Consider the following 17,277-nt stretch of genomic DNA (forward strand, 5'->3'; position numbering starts at 1 on the left):
GCTTCTTTCAAAGTTCTCTATCTGCATTACAGAAGAGATTCCTTTTGCTCTCCTAGTCTATTTGATCTCTCCCTTAAAGTCTCATTAGCATTTCCTCTATCATTTTTCAAGAACTCTTACAGGTGGTTCAGTCACTTTTTATACTTCCTAAAACTCTGCAACTTCTGATTAAATAAAGGTTCAAAAGCAAGCTGGGCATGGGGATGCACATCTGTAATCCTAGCACTTTAGGAGCTGAGGCAGGAGGATCAGCTTGAAGCCAGGAGTTCAAGACCAGCCTGGACAACAACAAGACTCTGTGTCTCCAAAAATTAAAAAAAAAAAAAAAAATCAGCCAAGTATGGTGACATGTGCCTGTAGTCCCAGTTAATATGGAGGCTGAGGTGGGAAAATTGCTTGAGCCCAGAAGTTTGAAGCTACAGTGACCAGTCATGGCACCAATGCACCACAGTCTGAGTGACAGAGCAAGACCTTGTCTCTTTTATTAAGTAAACACACACTCAGAAACGTTTATAAGCCATACATCCACTTTGTGCTATAAATTAGGTTCAAAAAAGTAGTGTATTAGTAGTATAATGGTAGCAGTAATTGTTATAATAGTAGCAGTGACAATAAAAATAATAGTAATGGTAATAAAAACATCTAAAATGTGGTAAGTGTTTACGTATGTCAGGTACTGTCTTAAGTGTTTTCTATTAATTAACTCATTCAATCCTCACAAGAACATCATGAAGTAGGCATTATTATTATTCCTGTTTTACAGATGAGGAGACTGGAGCTCAGTAGGTAAGTAAAAAAGGTCAAACTAAAAATTGGTGAAGCTAGAATTTGAATTCAAGCAGTTTCATTCCAGACCTTATTTTTAACCACTGTATTATATATAAATTATTATAGAAATAAACATTTTATTTTCATAACCCATCAGTAACATTTAAATAAACAGATATAATTTTCACATAATAAGAGGTTTCTTATACATTCTTGCCCATTGCAATCACAAGTAATCCATATTCCCTGCCTAAACCCAGGGAATATATGCCTAAGCATCTAGATGGATGGGCGAGTGTGCAGTTATATATATAACTTTTTATATACATATTTTTAAGTAGTATATATATTAAAGTGGTATCTCACCTTGAACAAAACCACATACTTAAAATACTTAGTCTGCTTAACCAATTTTATTATGCACACATGTCAAATTAGCAAAAGATCTAGAGAACAGACCAATAGGTCTGAGGGACTCCCATATGAGAAAAAGCACAGGGCAAATGTTGGGAGGGAACATAGATTGTTTGATTTTTTTTCTGACACCAAATACATTGTTCCAACACCAATCAATTGTCTAATTCTCCAATACCAACTGGGTGTCCTACAATTGGAGTTAGTGCAGACTCCATAAGTTAAGGAGAAAATCCTTCAATTCCGATACTAAGTACCCAGATTTAGTGTCAGGCTGTACAGGTAGAAAGGCTCACTCCCACAAAACTACTCTCATTTCAGATGCCAGTTGCCAGTCTAGAGGACCACTCTAGACTGACTCGCTATAAATTTGGGGATTCCCAAAACTCCCTTCCCTGAAGTTCCACAATTCACTAGAATGACTCACAGAAATCAGGAAAGCACTATACTTATGATTATAGCTTTATTATAAAGGATACAACCCATGAACAACCAAACGGAAGAGAGGTACAGGACAAGGAATGGTGGGACGGGGGTGGTGCACAGTTTCACTGCCCTTCCAGCACATCCACCCTCCAAGCACATCCATGTGTTACCAACCCAGAAGCTCCCCTATCCTCTTTCAGAGTCTTTATTGAAGCCTCATTACAAAGGCACTATTGATTAAATCACTGGCATTTGTGATTGAGCTCAATCTTCAGCCCCTCTCGCACCCATACATTGGGTGTAAGCCCATAGTTCTAACCCTTTAATCGTATGTTTACTACTTCTAGAGACCAGTCTTCATCCTGAAGCTATACCCCTACCTGCCTTTAGTCACTACATTAACATACAAAATATGTGTCACTCAGGAAATTCCAAAACTTCTAGGAGCTTTGTGTCAGGAACCAGGGGGCAAAGACCAAATATTTACTTTTCATTGTACCATATGGATATAGAAGTACATATCTGGTCAGAGGGCAGAATTCCAGTGGGGAGGTGTAAGAGAAGCACATTTTTGGCTCATTCTCAGAGGTACCTAAAGTCTGGGCTGCCCTCAGAGGAAGCCAGCTACTGGTAACTGAAGATAGAGCCACCTCAATGAGTGAGTCCTTCTCAGCTAGGTGGGAGAGGGACGGGAGAGGGACTTAGTCCACTGGATAAAAGTCCTGTGCCTTTTCCAATTCTGTGGCTGTCAGTGGGTCAGGAACTACGCTCTTTATGATTGGAAGCAATTTCTCCTGGGCTTGATTTCCACATTAGCGAAATGAGAAGGATCTCACCGCGTATTTTCACCTCACAGACATTTCATAAAAGTTTGCATGCTATGATATAGGATGAAATTTTTAAAAAGAATAGCACTGTTATTATTAGAACTAAATAAGAAATGAAAAACTTAAAGATTGAAATAAGTGATATTAGAATCAAAGAAAAAGTAAAGTCATCATATCTTCAACATCATCATCACCAGACCATGGACAGTCAGCCTAAGAAGAAGGGTTGCTATTTTAAAGAGTAAAATAGTAGGAATGTTTGGGGCATATTCAAACATTTCAGGTCAACATCATGAAGAGTAAGCAAGCTATCTTCAAAAAAATAAAATGGTTCTTGAGGCTACTCTACAGATGCAAATCTCACTAAGCCATTTCCTATTCTTCATCAGAAGCCTCTGATTACATTACTTGTACATTATGATTAAGCAGATTTAAATGTAATTGACCAACCTCTCACTTGATTTTTAAATAAGGACCAACACACACTTGGAAGAAAGAAAGGAGCGTGAGAATTCTGGGCTAAGAAAATGTACACCATCTGATGGGTAAAACTAAAGAGCATTTTAAGAATTCCCTTGGTGTATTTATAAGTCGGATCTGAATAACGGGAACATGTGGACACAGGGAGGGGAAAAACACACAGTGGAGCCTGTATGGGTGGCGGGCAGGAGGAGGGAGAGGATCAGGAAAAATAGCTACTGCATGGCAGGCTTTTAATACCTAGGTAATGGGTTTATAGATGCAGCAAACCACCATGGCATATGTTTACCTATGTAACAAACCTGCACATCCTACACATATACCACAGAACTTAAAAAAAAAAAAAAAAGAATTCCCTTGGTGTTTTTATTTTTTCAGCAATTATTCTATTTCTATAGACAATTCTTGTATGTATCTTCAAACATAATTTTAGCCACATTTTTCACATGTGTCAAGTTCTTTGAGGTCAGGAACTATATTTTATGTCTTAAAAATCTTAACTATATCCGGATCACAAGGTCAGGACATCGAGACCATCCTAGCTAACATGGGGAAACCCCGTCTCTACTAAAAATACAAAAAATTAGCCAGGCGTGGTGGCGAGCGCCTGTAGTCCCAGCTAATCGGGCGGTTGAGGCAGGAGAATGGCATGAACCTGGGAGGCAGAGCTTCCAGTGAGCCGAGATCGCGCCACTGCACTCCAGCCTGGGTGACGGAGCGAGACTCCATCCCCCACCAAAAAAAAAGGAACAAACAAATGAAACAAAACAGAACAAAACAAAAACTATATCAGGGAGTATTAAATTGTACACTGTTAAAGAATTTTTAACTTACTGGTGTCTGTGTATGTGACCTATGTGTGAATTTTATCTTTCCATCTTCTCACCAAGAAATTAATCATATTTTTTGTATTCCTGGTTCATTCTTTGGAAGAAAACTAACAAAACAGAGCCATCATCAAACAGAGCTAGCTAGACAATTCTGATTTTTGCATTTTCCTCAGTTAACATTCCACCAGATGACATCTCTCAGTCACTTCAGACATCATGTGTCTCTATCTCCAACCAGCTCCCTATGTGTAATCTCCATACCACAGAAGGCAAAAGGACCATAAATCCCATTTCTTGTGCTAGAAACCTGCTGGTCTTGACCCTTTCCTCTCTTGCAATTCTCAGATTCAAACAATCATGACACGCAGGCATTTTACTTGACAAATAGTACTTAATTCCTTCCTGACTTAACACCTTTTTCTTTCTGTTTTTTTTGAGACACCATTTTTTTCTTTTTTTTTTTTTTTCTTTTTGAGATGGAGTCTCACTCTGCTGCCCAGGCTGGAGTGCACTGGCATGATCTCGGCTCACTGCAACCTCCGGCTCCTGGGTTCAAGCGATTCTCCTGCCTCAGCCTCCTGAGTAGCTGGGATTATAGGCGCAAACCACCACTCAGCTTATTTTTGTACTTTTAGTAGAGACGGGGTTTCACCATGTTAGTCAGGCTGGTCTCGAACACCTGACCTCGTGATCTGCCTGCCTTGGACTCCCAAAGTGTTGGAATTACAGGCGTGAGCCACCGTGCCTGGCTGACTTAACACTTTTAAAGTCATAGGGAACGCTTTTCTCTTCTCTGATCTCTGGTCTCCTACAGTTTTTGTCCAGCGTCGTTTTCACACTGTGCGTAGGGGTTTCCAGACAATCAGTAAAGCTGCCCCTTTCCTGTTTAATGCATGTCAGTAAACTGGTTACATAACATCTGAGTTCCTAAACAAGGCCCCACCTACAACCTGGGGTGCTCTACTTCATATCCCGCCAAATATTCATCTCCAAAATACATACTGCTTATAGTTCCCCTGCCCATATCCCTCTTCATCTAATCGGTACCTGATCCTGGAAATAATGTGTGTCTATCTGCCTTGTGCACTTCACCCCTGGGTCATAACCATTCATAATTTACAAGGAGTCAAAAACTACAGCAAGTACACAGGTAAAGTGCCCTTTCTCCCCATCACAACTAGTAATTATCTCTATCTTTGCAATTACTACTCTCTATTTACATTTATCTTTTTATCTGTCTTCCTCTCCCAAATGGCTGGGAATTCCGTAAGATAAGTCACCATTCATCTTTGTATTTTCGTTACAAAACATATTGCAGATACCCAAATGTTTGCTGAAGGAATGGGTTTTGGATTTAACTTTAACCTCTCCAGATAAGAGCATTAAAAATGAAATAGGAAAATATAACAGATTAAATATCCCAGACATTAAAATCTAAGACACAGACTTTTCTCCAAGTGTCTTATTATTATGATAATTATACACCAGAGGTGTTAAAGAAGCTTTAGAGTAAAAGTTAAAATCGAAACTATAAATATTTAAGTTTAAAGCAATCATGAGTACATGCTTTTTATAACACCATGGCCTCTATGATTTACTAGATTAAGATTTCAAGTAAGAAAGGAGAGGTTACATAAAGTAATCTTTGTAATTAAAAAAAAAATCCTCTATGAATATCTCCTGGAGGTGTTGGCCATTATTTATTTCATAATAAGCTTACTAAAAAATGCCACACTCACTCTTACATATCATGATACAATCCAGGGAAATTGACTTCTTTAAGGAAAGCTTAAAGAAGTTATTACCATAGACAATTTAAACATGCAAACTAAATCAAACCTTCCTACACTCATAGAATCAATTGTTTCATGTGCAAAATTATTTAGTTTCAGGCTCCAAGCAATATATTTCTTCCTCAACAATTGTAATAATAAAAGCATTTTATAAAGCTAAAACAACATTTTATAAATGCAAGTTAAAATAATAAAATTGTATGGACAAGATGGTCCAAAACAAACCTCAGTAGTATAAAAAAAAATCCTGACTATTAAGTAGATCTACAACAAAACCTAAATTCTAGAATATCATTATAAAATCCATTACATGACAAAAAGATACAAAACTAAAACAATACTGAAAAAAAATCAACGTAAAAATAAACTGTAGCTTAGTTCATAACAGGCAAAGATAAATTGAAAGAAACTGTGCTGCTGGGTGCAGTGTTTCACTCCTGTAATCTCAGCACTTTAGGAGGCTGAGGTGAGAGGATCACTTGAGGCCAGGGGTTTGAGACCAGACTGGGCAACATAGTGAAACCCCATCTCTATAAAATTTTTTAAAACAATTAGCCAGGGGTAGTGGTGCCTGCCTATACTCCTAGTTACCCAAGAGGCTGAAGCAGGAGGATAGCTTGAGCCCAGGAATTTGAAGTTACAGTAAGCAATGATTGCATCACTGCACTCCAACCTGGGTGACAGAGGGAGATCTTGTCTCAAAAAAAAGAAAGACAAAGGGGCAATGCTAAGTGAACAGCCAGTCATCCTCATCAAGTAGTTGTACCTTCCTTGACTTCCCTGACTCAGATCTTCTTTCTTCCCATTGTTCTGATTCTTGATGGAACCCCAGGTAATAACAAATAGAATTTGCATTCCCTAATTAATTTACTATACTGTATGCAATGATGGTTTAATTTTTGTTGTTTTTACATAATACTGCAAGAGAAATGCCTTCATCTGCTACGGAACATGGAAAGAGGAAAGGGAGAAGGCAAGTGGAGGAAATGAATACAACCAGTTAAAGGCCTCCAGTCAATTCTGTTGAGCTATTTCATCCCCTGAAAGAAAGAGCGAGCCCTGTCCTTTACAAGTACAAAGAGGGTATTAAAGGCAGGCAGCCTTTTAGAAGAGAAAGTGTATTAGTGGGGGAAGCCCATCTCAAAGGAAATCATGTTTACTTATAAGATTTGATAATTCCCTTAGATAAGATGTTCAAAACCATGGTATAAATATTACATAAAAAGAGGTGCATAACAGAAATGTTTAATAACAATACTCAAAATGTTCCCTTAGTATAATGGTTCTGTGTACATGTACATGGCAGGGCAATTTTACTGCTTTTTACTTTGTCACAGGGGAAATGTTAAGCACAGACTGACTGACTTTCAAGTAAGACTAGTTTTCATTTGCTGCTATTGGAGACCAGGTCAGCCTCACAAGTTCAAGATTGTGTATTAGCTGGACTTCAAAAAAGTCCAAATTTTTTCTCATGCCTAGATCCTTCCTCTGAACTACAGTGGCCTATTTGGACATGTTTCCTTAATGTTTTGTAGGCACCTTAAACTCACTTTTCCAATTAGAATTTATCTTCCTCCTTGACTTGCCCCTACATCGCAGTAAATCATTAGTTTTTATAACTCTTTTCTCTTTCATGCCCCACACATCTAACCATAGAGCACATCTTGCTGGTTCTAACCTCAAAATGCATTCATTTTTCAAATACTTCTTACCACCCTCACTACTCTTCCCGATCCAAGCCAACATTATTCCTCCTCTAGATTACTTCAACAGCATCAGAGTTGTTTCACTCATTCTACCATTATTCATCTACACTTTTTCCTCAACAGAGCAGCCAAAGCAATCCTTTGAAAATTTAAGTCAGATGTCACTCTTTTGCTCAAAACCTTCCAGTGGCTCCTCATCTTAAAGTCAAATCTTTACAATGGACAGTAATGCCCTACAGGATCTATTACCTTTCTGACCTTATCTCCTATTATGCTCCCCCTCCCTCCCTCTGCTCCAGTCTCACTTCCATACCTTGAGGCCTTTACACTTGCTTTTCCCTCTGCCTGGAATAGGCTTCTCTCAAATACCAACATAAATGGCCTCTCCACGACTCTTTTAAGTTTTTCTCAGACCACTTTCTCTACAGGACCTTTTCTGACCACTCAATCTAAAACTGCAAAAAACCTTGCCCTGGCATGCCAGAGTCAGACATAAGACATACATGGACTTCTTTCATTAGCTTGGTTCTATATCTGCCACCTAAAATGTAAACTTCAAGAAAGCAGAGGCTTTTGTTTTCACAGCTCTTTGGTGCCTTGGAATGGATGAGGTATTCAGTAAATGACTGATTAAAAAATGAATAGATGAATCTTTTTTTTTTTTTTTTTGAGACAGAGTTTTGCTCTTTGCCCAGGTTGGAGTGTAATGGCGCAACCTCCGCCTCCCGAGTCCAAGTGATTCTCCTACCTCAGCCTCCCGAGTAGCTGATATTACACACATGCGCCACCACGCCCAGCTAATTTTTGTATTTTTAGTAGAGACGGAGTTTCACCATGTTGGCCAGGATGGTCTCAATCTCTTGACCTCATGATCCGCACGCCTCAGCCTCCCAAAGTGCCGGGATTGCAGGCGTGAGCCACGGCGCCCAGCCAAATAGATGAATCTTATTTAAACCAACTTTTTTTTTTTTCTGTCACTCACAGTCAAGCCTAATCCTTGCTAATACAAGTGCCTAGCACAATGCCTACCAAACAGGAGTTCAATAAGCTGTTTTGAGAGTCCTTTTCTTATAGAGTCAAAACACATCAAAAACTACTAATTAACACTAGCTCTTTTTTCCATAAAATATGGTTTGAAAGAGAGCTGCCGAGAAGCCACCAACACAGTGGTAGACATTTATATGACAAAAGGGTCTCACTGCTGATCAATATTAAATCTATACTTAAAGGTGATCTCTTCTGAGGGGAGAAGGGACGATTACCCAAGGTCTTATTTTCTTTAGGTTTTCCTATGAGTGTGAATAAATATCATTTTAGATTTTCCTATCACTTATATCATTTCTCATAAGTTAGTTCATATTTCCATATGGCATTCCTTCATAATTCTTGGCTGAAATGAAAAAATTTCTTTTTTAAATTCACGCATCACCTCCAGAAAAATAAACTCAGAGTTGAAGAGTTGCTGGAGACCAGTTGTTTTCAAAGGTTGTTTAGTACTAGAACTGTTTTCAAAAGAAATCTTATGTCAAAGTTCAAAATACAAAATAAAGTGTTGCAGGCTGAAGCAGAGGAACAAAAATAGAACCCATTTTCCAAATTCCATTCCCTATGTTAGTATGTCCAACTCGTGAAAATGCATTGAGCTGTATACACTTATGGTCCTGTACACTTACGTAACTGCATGTGTATTATTCTTTAATTTTTAGAAAAGTACCAACATTTTTAGAAAACTACTAACATAAACCTACAAAATTTATGGTTGTTATGTTCCAAAGTTTGAATAAGCTTCAGGAAACACACCGTTGGAATCTGTTCAAATTTCTGACAATACATATTAAAATTCTATAATAACATATTATTCACATAGACTCATGTTTACCTGCACTGTTAATGACAGGCAGATGTGTGTCAACAATAAATAATCACGGAAAAATAACACCAACACTATAACAAACATAGAGAATATTTATACAATGATTAATAGGTACTTTTCAAACTTTATAAACATTTGTACATATTAACCTATTTAATCCTCACAACAAACCTCTGGGTTAAGTACTAATATTGCACCCATTTTATAGGTAGGAAAAGGGAAGCTCAGACAGAATAAGATACTTGTCTAAGATTATACCTATAACAAGCTGGGGTTTCAACTCCAGGTGAACCAGTTACCTAACCTCAGAGTCCATGGTCCAAATAACAGTTTCTCCTATCATATAATGTTCCTATAATCTAATTGCAAACATATTTTTAATTTTGCCCACTAAAATCACTTATTACTGTTATTGTTGTTATCATGGCCTATCAATAAAAAAAATTCCTTAAATTCACAGGCTGATATGGTTTGGATTTGTGTCCCCTCCCAAATCTCACGTTGAATTGTGATCCCCAGTGTTGGAGAAGGGCACTGATAGGAGGTGATTGGATCATGGTGGTGAATTTTCCTCTTGCTGTTCTCATGAGAGTGAGTGAGTTTTCATGAGATCTGGTTGTTTAAGAGTGTGCAGCACCTCCCCCTGCACTCTCTTCCTCCTTCTCCAGCCATGTAAGATGTGTGTGCTGCTCCTTTGCCGTCTGCCATGATTGTAAGTTTTCTGAGTCCTCCCCAGCCATTCTTCCTGTATAGCCTGTGTAACTGTGAGCCACTTAAACCACTTTTCTTTATAAATTACTCGGTCTCAGGTAGCTCTTTATAACTATGCAAAAACGGACTAATACAAAGGCATACAATAATTTCAGTTTTAACTAATTTAGTATTTTCACACAATGACAAAGAAAACGGTATTTCTGAAGCATATTAACAATAACCCTTAAAAACCAAACTATTTCACAATTTAATGATACATGCTTTCCAGATATACTTATTAGTATAATTTCCCTGCACTGTTTCATAATACTCAAAGATGACGGTGCTATCTCCATGCAGTTATACGACTTATGCCAAAGATGACTGTAGTGGGTGAGTAGTGCCCCCCAAAAAATGCATATCCACCCAGAACCTCAGAATGTGACTTATTTGGAAATAGGAACTTTGCAGATGAAATTAGTTAAGGATCTTGAGATGAAATCATCCTGTGACTGACATCATCCAATGACTAGTGTCCATAAGCAGAGGTGAGGACCCGGAGAGACATAGAGAAGATGGTGAGAAGATGCAGGCAGAGAGTGGAGTGATGCATCTACAAGCCAAGGAACATGAAGGACTCCGGGTAGCCACTAGAAGCTGGAAGAGAAGCATGGATGCTTCCTCCCCTGGAGTCTTCTGAAGATGCCAACCCTACTAATACTATGATTTCAGGGACTTTAGTGAGAGATTTAATTTCTGTTGTTTACAGGCACTCAGTTTGTGGTAATTGGTTATGGCAGCCCTAGCAAACCAATACAACTACCAATTCAAAATTCTGTAAGATGCATAAATACAATCTGGTTTCTGGAGAGTAGGTGACAATTCTACCTGCAGCATCTGATTATCTCCATACCTCTTCCCCCAATTGGTTACATGTCAACCTTGTCTCCAACAAGATTCATAAGATTGCCATTAATGTGTTTGCTCTATCCACTGCTTAGGTTTCTTTGTAGTACACAGATTTGTTACGTTAAACTGTCCTTCAGAATACACTATTCTGAAATTTTCTTTCACCTACTTTGTAATTTCCTACTTCATATTGCAAAACTAAGGTGCAGTAAATATTGCTTTACAGCCACGAGTGTAAGAGAGTTCTAAAACCTTGGTCGTCACTGGTGATACAGTCCTGTTACTTGATGTTTGCTATAGTTCATAGGTGACACTGACAGAACTGCTCAAGTAGCTACTTCAAATCTGTAGCTGGCCCAAAATCTGCAAACACTGTAAACTGTTAGTTTCTTGAAAAGATTAATGATGTATTGATGCCACTTTCAGCCTGTTAACCTCCAAAAAGATATAGAGGTCTTCCTGATGTGGTTTTCTTCTTCATCATCATCTATCAGCCCAAGCCACAGCAGATTCAGGAAATGTTCCTAGCTCAGTATCTCAAAAAGCAATCTTTAGCTGCAAGTAGTTCCTCCGTGCCCAGTGTTCTCCAACGTCAATCTACAGAATCCTTAATCCTTCTAGTGATTTTGGGACATGCTCTTTCTATTCCACTCTGCTGCTTTCCAAAACAGTTTATATTTGCACTACGAAATGATTACTCTTACAATCTCATATCCAAGTCTACAACTTAAACTTTTGATGCCAACTCTATACAGATAATCCCTGGAAATAAACTGGCAGGATTTAAATATATGGTCTCTTACCAGTATACCACACTTGCAATACACTATAAATATTTTTCACAAATCCTGTAATTACCTTGGGAATGGCCCAGTTATATCTCATCATATCTTTTTGTGAAAAAAGTATTAATTTGTTGAACATAAAATTGTACATATTCTAACATTTTGGTAAGTATGTGCAAACATATATAAATTATGTTTTAAAAATAAATTTAACTTTTATTATATTTGGCTTATATTAACATTAAAATTATTTTAGAATTCCTAAGTATACTTACTAAATATATATGTAAAGTATACTAATGTATGCTTTAGAATTCCTAAGTAAATTCCTAAGTATACTTACTAGATGACTGCAGATAGTCAAATTAGTTCCCTGAGACATAAAACCATTAGGAGTTATAAGCTGGCTTTACGAAAATAGGTTTTACTCCACAATCTATCTGTAGAACCAGCACTACACAACTTGGATATACTAAATACTTTCATTATTCCCATAGGAAAATGAAAAAAAAAAAAAGTAACATCATCCACCTATGCCTTACTTTTGGAAAGGTGTCAAGAGATAACTCAGAGTGTTACTAATTTTTATCAGTTACCTGCTTATATGAAAATTACAACTATTATAGTAGCAAAACAGGGAGAAATGGAAAAGAAATATATATATATATTTATGGATATATATATATGGATATAGTGAGTAAAAGGAAAAGACAAAACAAAAACTTACTATAGTATGATTAAGTGTATTCTAAAACAAAATCTATGAAATGCCATAGATCTAATCCTGAAATTAAATGAGAATTTTCATGAATATATTTATTTAAAATCCCTTAACATATCCTTATACCTGTACTACTTTATGTTTCATGTCTACTCAAAAGAGGAATTGAAGCATACTTGCAATTATTTCAAATCATGTGATAATTCATAGTTTGTAGAAGAACATTTGTTATTTCTAAATTGATTACTAGTGCACATCCAACACAGCAGCTCTACAACTGCTACTTCAACTGATTTGATAAAGTGAAAAACCATTCAGTATAGGATACTCTATGCTATAGCCAAAGACCTCTAAGCAAATGAGAAAAATGTCTTAAGTTAGTATATTAGTTTGCTAGGGCTGCCTTCACAAAATACCCCAGGCTGAGTGGCTTAAACAACAGAAATTCATTTCCTCAATTCTGGAGGCCAGAAGTCCAAGATCAAGGTGTCAGCAGAGTTGGTTTCCTCTGAGGGGCGTAAGGAAATGATCTGCTCCAGGCCCCTCCCCATGGCTTGCAGATGGCCACCTCCTCACTGTGTCTTCACATGGTCTATGCTCTGTACATGTACATTCCTGAATGGCTGTGACTCTAAATTTCCTCTTCTTACAAGGACACAGGTCAGATTGGATTAGGGATATCCTAATGATCTCATTTTAACTCTCCTCTCTTTAAAGGCCCTATCTCCAAACATAGTCAAGTTCTGACATACTGAGGTTTACGGCTTTAACATAGGAATTTATGAGGGAACAGTATAACTTGTAACAGTTAGAAAACATTTTTGTTCCCTTGCCATTCAATAAAAGCAATGTCTCACATGGTTGTCTTCTATAACTAAATTATTTTATTATAAATATTTCCACCACCAAAAATGTATCCTATTAACTACATCATATAGGCAGATATGGGTAAAAAAAAGTGTCTTTTCATAACATTCTAATAGTCTACTACTGATTTGAAAGACCAAATGAATTAATATATCATACACAAATTATGAGGCCCCAACCTACAACCTCCACGACATAATGATTCCAACCAATATAATGTTAGCTGTGTTGTTGACTCTGCTGCAGGGGATATAAAATGCAATTAAACTAATAACTAATACTGATTATTCAAAATATGTATCAAACTCACTAACACATTTTAACTGGCATTTTTAGAAGGCTATAGCAACAAAGAGGTTAATGTGTCTGCTGGTTATAGCAGATAAATTTGAAATTTTCCAACACTATAAATTTTCCAGGTGGTTGCCACCTGGAAATTAAGTGTTCTAAGTGCTCACAGTAGGTGAATAAAAGATAAACATTTGGTATTTAGTAAGACATTTATCATAAAATGATGGAAACGCATGAGAAATTGGAAACCAGGAGATGTATTTGCGCAGACAAATATTAGGGTCAAATCAAGAAATTGCTAGCTAAAAACATACAAACAGAGTCTTAAAAGCAGAAAGCATAGTATTAAATGGAAAGGATTTAAAAATCAAATACATCAACGAATGCTCTTAATGCTAAAATATGGAAACAGAGAAATACGGCAAAAGTTAAAAATGAGTTATCATTGAATCCACTCTGATAATACACTGAATATTGATCTCTTCTAGAAGCTTAAATCTATTCGCAGCTGTCCCAGGAATAATCCCTGGTCTAGAGCAGCGTTCCTAAATAGTAGTATAAGAATTCCTGGAAAACCTATGAATTTATCCTTAAAGAAAGAGTAGAATACACAAATTTAGGTGAGGTTCCCAGCAAAAAGCACCAAAGGGAAGGTGACATTTACTTTTAAGTTTCTTGATGAAGGAGAAAACTAGACAACATTCTTGGCCACAGCTGCCGCTTCCCATGGATTTAACTTAGGCAAAACCCACCATGCAGCTCTGCATTGAGATGCTGAAGGCTATATAGAGATATGACAAATGAGAGAAAAGATATCCAAAGAAGGGGGGCCAAGCAGGATTTTTTCAAGTAAACAAAATTTGGAAGGAGAGGTTAAGGGTGTAGGAATCAAGAGTCCCATTTTGTGGCATAATATGATTCTGATACCTTTTTGAGATGCAATGGAAATAGCAAAAGCTGTTGTCTATACAAGTGTGGATCTTAGAAGGAAAGTCTGGGATATAAATTTGTAAGTCATTAACATAATGGTGGCATTATGGGAATTGAAAACATCACCTAAAGAGAAGATCTGGGGAGAAAAAAAGAGAAGGGTTCACCATCAGGCTAGTGAAAAGCACTTTTAAAAAAGCAATGCATAGACACTGCACAGAGGAAGAGGAGAAAGTAAAGGAAATTGACTGTAGGAAGGAAGAGCCAGCTGGGAAAGAGCTAGATGGGAGTGAGACAGATTGGGTTTCACTAAGACACAGACACTACACCTGAACCAAGAGTAAGATAAGAGCACAGTTTCTGACACAGTGTAATCACTCAATAAAGGCTTGTTAAGTTAGTGATTGGATGAATGAGTTACAGACTGAACTAGCATGGTATTTCTAGAATTAAGAGTTGACTAGAAAAGGATGGAAATATATGGTAGAATTATAACTCTAAAAGGGTCAGACCAAGGTGATGTTGTAAATTTACCTTAGTTTTATTTTAATATACTCACCAACAAAAAAAGTAAGTTTTGTCATATTTTCTACTCTTTAATAAAATTGAATAATGAAATAGATTATTGGGAAGTAATCAATAAAACCTTTATAGATTAATTTTAACTGCTTAGACAAGGAAAAATGTATTGAACCTTAGAAGTCCAAAAACAGAGAAATATTACAATGGTATACAGAAATACAATAATGACTCAAAATATTTCCACTGAAATGCAACAGAAAAGCTGTAAGCCATTATATCTTAGAAAAGAAGCAGTCCTAATGAAGTAGATTTTTGAAAATTGTCATACAGGTAAGCTCATTAGTTGCAATGAAAGTTCTCCCTGCTGATCTAGGAGTACTTAATGACCAGGATTTGTTATGCCTCAAAAACAAAGGTACTTTTTAATTCATGTGATAGCTCACTGAGGAGGTTTCAAATCTGGAAACTTTTAAATGATGATATATAATACATGTATAAGGGCATTAAAATACTCCAAAGCAAACACACTTACCTCATTCAAAATATTACATTTTCTCCTCAAATCTCATTCATTAATAAAGTAATATAATAATAAAAAAGTTATGCTTAACAATCACCTATACTATAAAAAGTACTTCAGTGATGGCTTTTCTATGTTAAAGATGAAGTTGGCTGCTCCCTGTGAAACATACTAACGGTATCTGCTGACCCATACACAGACACTAGACTCCACTCTTAACAGATGGAAACTAAAAAGTCCCAAAACCCCAGAACGCCCTGCTGAAACACAAAAACAACAAACAGAAAAATACCCAGAAGAACCAAATCAAGTTACAATTCCGCAAGTCCTTATCAAAGGTAAATATTTTTAAAGAACAAATTATAATATTAATAAAGAATTTTAAGTATGAGTCAACATATTTCAAAAACTTCATTTACAGCAAAACCTGCTAAACAATAAATTCTACAATAAAAAGTACATCTACTCAACCATGTTTTTCCCCAGTAAAAAAACTCCCGGTGTATTTCAAGGCACTTTGTACCATGTTTTCATCCACTACTCTGTTATCTATCAAACTGCTTGATGTCCATCAAGAATACTCATTTCCAATTTTTTTCATCCCATTTGGTCAAAAAATCCAAAATATCAGAATTCTCTCTTTAGGAGAGTTGATTTCCCTGAATTAAAAGTTATTCTGAATATCACTGAGTGATTTTGAATGTTTACAACCCATTCAGTTCAATGCCCTTTTGCCCTATCTCAGGTGATTTAATACAAGAAAATAATTTCAATTATTTTCCCTTCTTGAATCCTATTAAAACATCTATAACTATATATATGGAAAGATTCTTCTTACAGCAAGGACATTTTCAGGTTGCAGAGGGGTAAAGTGAGTAATTCAATAATTCATTAGAACACTAGGATTTATTAGTAAAAATTTAAGTAAAAAGCTTATTTTTTGTCTTACAAATCAAGACAGGCCATATGAAATATTTACTTCAAAGAAACATACATCTCAGAACAAAGTTTCAAAGAACATCTCATCCAATCACATGCTTCTTTGTCAATAAAGTTCTATAATCCTCATTTCATAGAAGAAGAACAATTTAAAGGGAGCAGGAAAAGATAAAATTGATTTTTTTAAAGAAGAAATAGTCACTCTAATATGGAAAACAATAAAATATCCTTCAAGTTGATGAATTCCAATATTAAAAAGAAAATAAAGAGGTTATAAAGACAATTTCATATTACTAATGACTAGTAGCCAACGAAAAAAGAATACAGATATTCCAGCATTCCAGATGAGTTGTTTTCCAAAATATATTCATAAATTGGTTGTTTGACACCAAGTAAAGCTGACAGAATCAATGTGAAATATAAATGAAAATTGAGGCCGGGCACGGTGGCTCATGCCTGTAATCCAGCACTTTGGGAGGCTGAGGCAGGTGGATCAGGAGGTCAGGAAATTGTGACCATCCTGGCTAACACGGTGAAACCCTGTCTCTACTAAAAATATAATAAATTATCCGGGCATGGTGGCGGGTGCCTGTAGTCCCAGCTACTCAGGAGGCTGAGGCAGGAGAATGGCGTGAACCTGGGAGGCAGAGCTTGCAGTGAGCCAAGATCGCGCCACTGCGCTCCAGCCTGGGCAACAGAGCGAGACTCTGTCTCAAAAAAAGAAAAAGAAAATTGAATTATTAAGGTAGTCAAAAAATTATATTTAAATCATATTATAACCAAGTATTAATAATAGCTCTATCTGTTCTATGACCCTTTACAACCTGATCTAAGCCCACAATTGAGACTAGAATCAGGTTAGAAATTTGGGCATTAGGAAAGGGTGAAATGAAACTCTGGCAGTATGGTGTCTTCTGTAACAAAAAAAGAGAGCACCAACAAGTTGGGCAGAGATAGATTTGGTACTCAAGCAAGTGGGGACA

General features: G+C 36.7%; 1 protein-coding gene across 3 annotated transcripts in view; it reads right to left on the reverse strand.

Annotated features, from left to right (window-relative positions):
• Positions 1-17,277, reverse strand: part of DIAPH3 (diaphanous related formin 3) — a 485,256-nt gene that overhangs the window by 170,945 nt on the left and 297,034 nt on the right.

Source organism: Pongo abelii, chromosome 14 (genome assembly GCF_028885655.2).
Source record: "Pongo abelii isolate AG06213 chromosome 14, NHGRI_mPonAbe1-v2.0_pri, whole genome shotgun sequence".
In the NCBI taxonomy this organism is placed as follows: Eukaryota; Metazoa; Chordata; class Mammalia; order Primates; family Hominidae; genus Pongo; species Pongo abelii.